The sequence below is a fragment of the Triticum urartu genome, chromosome 2A (assembly GCF_056163025.1).
Source record: "Triticum urartu cultivar PI428250 chromosome 2A, HENAU_Tu73, whole genome shotgun sequence".
Lineage (NCBI taxonomy): Eukaryota > Viridiplantae > Streptophyta > Magnoliopsida > Poales > Poaceae > Triticum > Triticum urartu.
This window is the reverse complement of record NC_141874.1, coordinates 458,549,790-458,556,194: the sequence shown is the minus strand read 5'-3', so window position 1 is coordinate 458,556,194 and position 6,405 is coordinate 458,549,790. Positions and strand designations below refer to the sequence as shown.

The 6,405-nt window shown below is 38.9% G+C and overlaps 1 long non-coding RNA gene across 6 annotated transcripts; it reads left to right on the top strand.

The window, feature by feature from the left end:
• The first annotated feature begins 3,503 nt into the window (after positions 1–3,503).
• On the top strand, positions 3,504–5,962 carry LOC125537776 (uncharacterized). 6 transcript variants are annotated; one of them, XR_007296088.2, is made up of 5 exons: positions 3,507–3,874; positions 4,358–4,909; positions 5,303–5,424; positions 5,510–5,734; positions 5,937–5,962. It is a non-coding gene; the product is annotated as an uncharacterized LOC125537776 (long non-coding RNA). The 6 variants fall into 6 exon arrangements; XR_007296085.2 differs by lacking the exon at positions 5,937–5,962 and having other exon boundaries at positions 4,358–4,480; positions 4,608–4,909; positions 5,510–5,855; XR_007296087.2 differs by lacking the exon at positions 5,937–5,962 and having other exon boundaries at positions 4,358–4,480; positions 4,559–4,909; positions 5,510–5,855.
• The last annotated feature ends 443 nt before the right edge of the window (positions 5,963–6,405 follow it).

The following is a 6,405-nucleotide window of genomic DNA, read 5'->3' as shown; positions in this document are numbered from 1 at the left end:
AGAAGAAACAGGTGGGATGCTGAATCGTGGGCCGGCCCAAGTGGAAGCGACAAGTCCTGCTCTTCAGCGAAGCTACGAAGATTTGACGCTAACGAGCGTCATATATGAATGAATTACCCCCCCCCCCCCCCACCCCCCTCAAAAAAAAAAAACTTCATGCACGCCCCTGTTTGTAGCTGCACTCGGCCCATTTAGATTCTTCTTTTCTCTTTCCCACTGTACGCGCCTCTTTACCGTATGTTCGGTCAATCTATGTAATTTTGTTTCTCAACGGTTTTAGGAACCTTCTAAAATGTGACACCGGTTTTATCTTGGAAGATTTTCTCATGGTTTTTCAGGACATCTTAGTTTTTCTTTTTTCTTTTTCATTTTTCACTTTCTTTTTCAAATTCATGACCTTTTTCCACAATCATGAACTTTTTAAAGCTTCACGAACTTTTTCTAAATTCATGAATATTTTTTTCAAGTTGTGACTTTTTATAAAATTTGCAAGCATTTCTTAAAATTATTGAAGATGTTCAAATCCGTAACTTTTTCTATTTCATGAAATTTACAAAATTCGCACAAAAAAAATCAAACTCGTGAACTTTTTTGAAGTTAATGTACTATTTAAAAATATGTGCACATTTTATCCATGAAATTTCTTAATTTCATGAAAGTTTTTCAAATTCATGAACTCTTTCAAATCCATGAACTTTTGATTTAAGCTCGTGTTTTTTTAGTTTCGAAGAAAAAGCATGTCATGAACTTATATGAAAATTGCACAAAAACAAAAAATTTAATTTTTCAATTATTTGATTTTTAAATTTGTGAACTTTTTAAAATCCATGAACATTTTTAAAATTCGTGATTTTTTTCAAATTCATGAATTTTCCATTGGATTTGCATATTTTCAAAAAATGGATGGACTTTTTCCAATCTATGAACGTTCTTTTGAATTCCTGAACTTTTTCAAATCCGCAAACATTTTTAAAATCCATAATTTTTTTAATTGTTGAACATTCTTCGGTTTCATGGACTTTTTCATATTCTTGAAGTTATTTCAAATTCATAATCTTTTTTGAGCAACCAAACATTTTTATATTGTACAAAATGTTTTCTTGAGAGAAGTCAAATCATGCCCAGCCAATCAGGAGTGCCGCTACAATGTCATTGATCGAGAACAAAGTTCCCTCCGCGAACCAGTGAAAAGCATCCAGATTCCGTCTTTCCTCCACGTAACTGCACCTTGTTATTTTGAACGAAACATATCTGCAGCCAGGCGACCAAATCCTACCACAACCAGCGAAGCACTGGTTGTCTCCCTGGCGCTTAAGGCACTGCAGGGTCGCAGCTACGTGCCGCCGCCAAATCCTATCGGCGCCTTAAGCGCCGAATACAGCCTATTTGGTACAAGGCGCACACCCCCTGTACAAAAAACTAACCAACTGGATCACATCACCGAATGTGCTAGTATCCTTTTTTTTAAATCTTTATAAGATGCAAAAACGCAGCCGTTTTGATGTTTGCTTTCCTTTTCCTTTTTCTTTTTTTTTCTATCTTGTTTTTTTTCTTTTTCCTTAAATGCGTGAAAAATTTCACATACAACGAAATTACTGCCAAACCGATGAACTTGTTTTTAAATTAGATGAACTTTTCCAAAACTGGTGAAATTTTTCCATATTTGATGAACATTTTTCAAAATCAAAGAACTTTTTATTTAAATCGATGATTTTTTTTCAAATTCGATGATTTTTTTCCAACACTTGATGAACTTTTTTCAAATAAGTTGAACTTTTTTCAAAATTGATGACCTTTTTCAAACTCGGTGAACTTTTTTCTAAATCCAATGAACTTTTTTCGAATTCAATGAACTTTTTTCAAATTTTGATGAACATTTTTCAAGGTCGATGAACTTTTTTCGAACTCGATGAAACTCAATGTTCGATGACCTTTTTTCAAATTCCGATGAACTTTTTTCAAATTCGATGACCTTTCACCAAATTTTGATCAACTTTTTTCAAATTTGATGAACTTTTTTTAACTCGGTGATTTTTTTTAATTTGATGATTTTTTTCTAAGAACGAGAGACATACTGTAGCAAACCGGTTTTTTTTCCTAAAAAAAAGTCTATACTGTAGGAGTTTTAGAATGAAGAAAAAAAATGGTCGAGCGGGAGCCAGCGATCGATCGGGCAGCGAGCGGCGGCACCCAGCGATCGAGCGAGTGGGGGCACCCAGCGAGCGCTGCTGGGCCAGGCCCATGCTAGCGACTCACAGCGGGCGCTGGAATCTCCAACGGGCGCTGAAGGCACCAAGGACGAGGTCTCTGTGCCACCCGCTGCCCTTAGGAACAGCCCACTGTAAAGAGCCGGAACTGGGTCGGACCAGTAACCAATTATCGCAATGTTTTGTTATCAAGATGATGTCATGCGTGTTTTTCGTTTATTCTTCAAATTGCTTTTTTCTATTTTTTTGTATTACAATATATATTACTCATATTTTACATAATTTTTAAAAATGTTAGTCTTGCATATAAAATGTTAGGCATGCATATAAAAATGTTTCTGTGGTATACCAAAAAGAAAAAAATGTGAATGTACAAAGTACAAAATGTTAATCATGTATACTAAAAATGTTAATCATAAGTACGAATAATTTTCTTGACAGTTATAAATGTTTATACAAATATTAAAAATGTTCATGTAATTCAAGTAAAGATTTGAACACTCAAAAATAATTTATGTCATAGTTAAAAAGAACATAACAACTTAACAAAAAGTGTTCGTAATTTTTTTAACAAAAGAGCGTACAATGTACAAAAAAATGTTTGCATAGTTTGGAAATTTTTTTGTCATACATAAAATGGTTTAACTTATATTTAAAAATATTTAACACTAACACGTATGTGAAAACTATATTCAAATTTTTTTGTCATAAAATGTTAAACATGTATTTAAAAACTATTAAACATGTGTAAAAAATACATTACATGAATACAAAAAAAATGTACAATAAGTATGAAAAGTAGATTTGTGTTGAAAAAACAAAAACCAGAAAACCGCCAAAGAAACAAAAAAGAAAAGAGAAGATAACAAAATCAAGAAGAAAACTAAGAAAACCATAGTATAAAGAAGAAGAAAAAAGCGAAGAAAACCATTGAAAAAATAAAGAAAATCGAAAGCATAACGAAGACAAAGAATATCAACCAGAAAATAAAGAAAACCAGGGAAAAACAAACAGAAAACAAGAAAAAGGAATGAAAACCAGACTGAACCAACCGAACGCAGCAACCCGATGGAGTGAGCGAAGACATCTACTACCCTTATAAAAGGAAGAGAGGGGCAGATCCAAACAATCTGCACCGTACCTTTCTCAGATTTAACGTCCCAGATTCATTCCATGTTTAACACCAAGCCACTAACCACGTCTTACCGCTAAACATGAGGATTTGAATGAAAAAAAAAACGTCCCGATTCCCTCACCCACGAGGCCACGACCCTCCCGACGCCCGCTCCCCTGGCTCTTCGCAGCCTCACCCCTGCACCCCCAACCGCCCCGCCTCCCCGCGCACTGCCGCCCCTGTGCCCCGCCTCCGCCGCCGCCCCGCGCACCTCCCCGCGCACCGCCCCGCGCCGCCGCCCCTCTCCCCGCCTCCTCCGCCGCCGGCCCGCGCGCCTGGCGAGGGCGCTTCGGCCGGCCGACGGGGCGAGGGCGAACGGCGAACATGGAACAATGACACGCGCGGAACGGGCGCTGGCCAACGTGTCCGGCCGGACCTGAGACCGTGGCGCGCACTGCCCAACGTGGAACACCGGTCTCTTCCTGGCCGTCGGTGACCTCTCGGTTGCCACCTCCGGCCTTATCTCCTACGGAACAAGCTACTCCATCCATCGGTATCTAGCCACCACCTCATCTCTTTCCCTCTCAATTCATTCTTCTGTTGTTTGTTTTTCAACTGTAGCAAAATTCATCGCACCCTGCTTGTGATTACCTTCATCATCCTCACTAATTTTGAAAGTTTTCAATACTAACAACTTCAACAGTATGTACAATTACTTTCTTCCTTTATTCTGTCAACGTCTAATTTTATAGAGCTCTACATATACAAGACTGACCACACATTACCCCGTTTCCCCTTGAAAGACCATTGAGGAAGAATGGTACTGTAGCGAGGAATTCATGAGCATATATTCTGCCCTGCCTAGAAGATCTTCACAACTCTCTATGCCCTTCTATATATGTTCAACATTTCTAAGTTTATATCCGCATATGACTAAGAAAGGAATGGATGTACCAACATTTCGAGTGCATTATTGTTCCATTTAGATTCCAGTGGAGTTTCTTAAATATATCGTAGATCTATTTTTTACACACAGGTTGCAAGATCTGAGGAATTTGATTGGAGTGCTTCACATGGTGGCCCTTTGATTTCTCCAACTCTGGCATAATTGCATTGGAATTATTTCTGATTAAGTATTAGCTCTTGGATTACTCCTATGGTAACGTCTCTTAATCCGGATTGCACACACTGATTCTACATGTCCCCTGATTTTCTTTAACCAATTCTACATTTCCAGCCTCAAGGTGGATTATGATAATTTACTGTTTTATCTTTGTACTGGGAAGGTTTACATTGAAGTTATTCCTGCGTCGAAGATTCCATACAGATCTGAAGAGCTGTAAATTGTTATGGTATTCACATTGCTGCTGCTGCTGAATGTGTTGTGCTTCTCACCACTCATGTTCATTCTTGTGTTATGCCCATAAGGAAATATAAGGTGCTGAACTGGTCTTTTTGGTGCATGGCTGGTCGTTTTGGTGTTTCTAGGAATGCCTCTGCGGCAACACACAGGTGACTGATTTCAGCGACAATTCTTCTATGAAGTGTGTGGTTCACTCCACCTATTACAAATGTTCGAAACCTAAAAGTAGGTTTGCTCTCTTCTATACATGTATGTGTGCATGATTTGTAGTAAAATGTAGTCAAAGTTTGTGATAACTCAAGAAACAAAAACAGGTAGTACATGGATTTTGTCTGGTGTGAGAACAAGTCATAAATTTAGTGCCATTTCTGTAGGAAAGAAAAAGACAGCCATTTCTATTTTTCTGTTTTTTACAGCATATAATGTTACATTTGTGTATAAACCAATCTAGGGAAATCTGATTGTCGCTTTGGCTCCTTTATACTTTTGCTTAGATTTTTAGTAGTTTAGAGAGCAAGTAGTATGATGGTCGACACTACCTGTTCGACAGAATGTCAGCGTGCAGTGCTTTATACCGTTTTGTTCCAAAATTGTAGCATGAGGTGTTATCTTTTATAGGTCTTCGCAAACTCTCAGAAAGGCAAGATATAACTTCAGTTTTCTTTGGTGTTCACCAATGTGCTATAGCGCAGCACCACTCCAAGATGACGAACTATGTTTTTCTGAACGTACCTTGTGAGGTAAAATGGGTTATCTGGCTTTGTAATGTTGTTTCTTGACGTTCTTGGGATTCTGATTTGAAATATTCCCCCCCTTCCATTCCAGTTGTTCAAGTAACATATATCATGCTCGTGCGAGGCTACATGCTCACATGATGGAAGCAATTCATAGCAAGTAAAATTTGCTCTTGTTGTTTCAGAATTACACTTATGCATACTCAATATTGAGTGTTGTGATGATGGTAAGAAGTGTGATACAGAGAACTTGCAAAGGTGCAAAAAAAGAACAAGGAGCCCATGGCTAATGCTTGCACTCACATTTTTCTCACAGGTTTTCACTCCATACTTGGATATGCTCTACCATTGTTTGCTTGATTAGTATTTTCTTAGTATAGAACAGAATAATGTTATTTTCTGGTCACCTACAATAAAAATTATTTCTTTTACCTGAATTATCATTTCTTGTTCTTCTCTCTTTAACACGAATATGCAAAGATGGAAGATAAACACATGATCTACTCTACTGACTACAGATCGTCCTTTCTCGATCAACAGGCTGGTACGAGATGTTAAAATGGGTTCGTATTTGTCTACCATTATTCTTCTATATCAAAAGTGTCAATTCCATCGATTTCTTGCTAGTATGTTGTGTAGTGTACGATTTAGCCGCAAGAGTCGGTGCATCCTCTCGTTTCCGGGCGTCCGGTTGGAACATGCGGACAGCTGCCACGCCCGCTCCTGACCAGCCTGGCCCACCCAAAGCCCCTCCATCGCCCCCGCGCGCTTCCCGCCTGAAACGGTCAGCGCCGCTCCAAAGAATCGGTGCCGCATTCATGACCAGGAAGAGCGGACGCGACCTCCCACTGGCGCCTACGTTGAAGGGAGAAGCGGATTCATGAGTGATGGTTGCTTCGTTCGTCCAACTTACTGCTGGGTCTATGTGATTTGATGGCTCATTGCTCATTATTACTGAGGTGGTATGACTGCTGGATGTCCTACGCT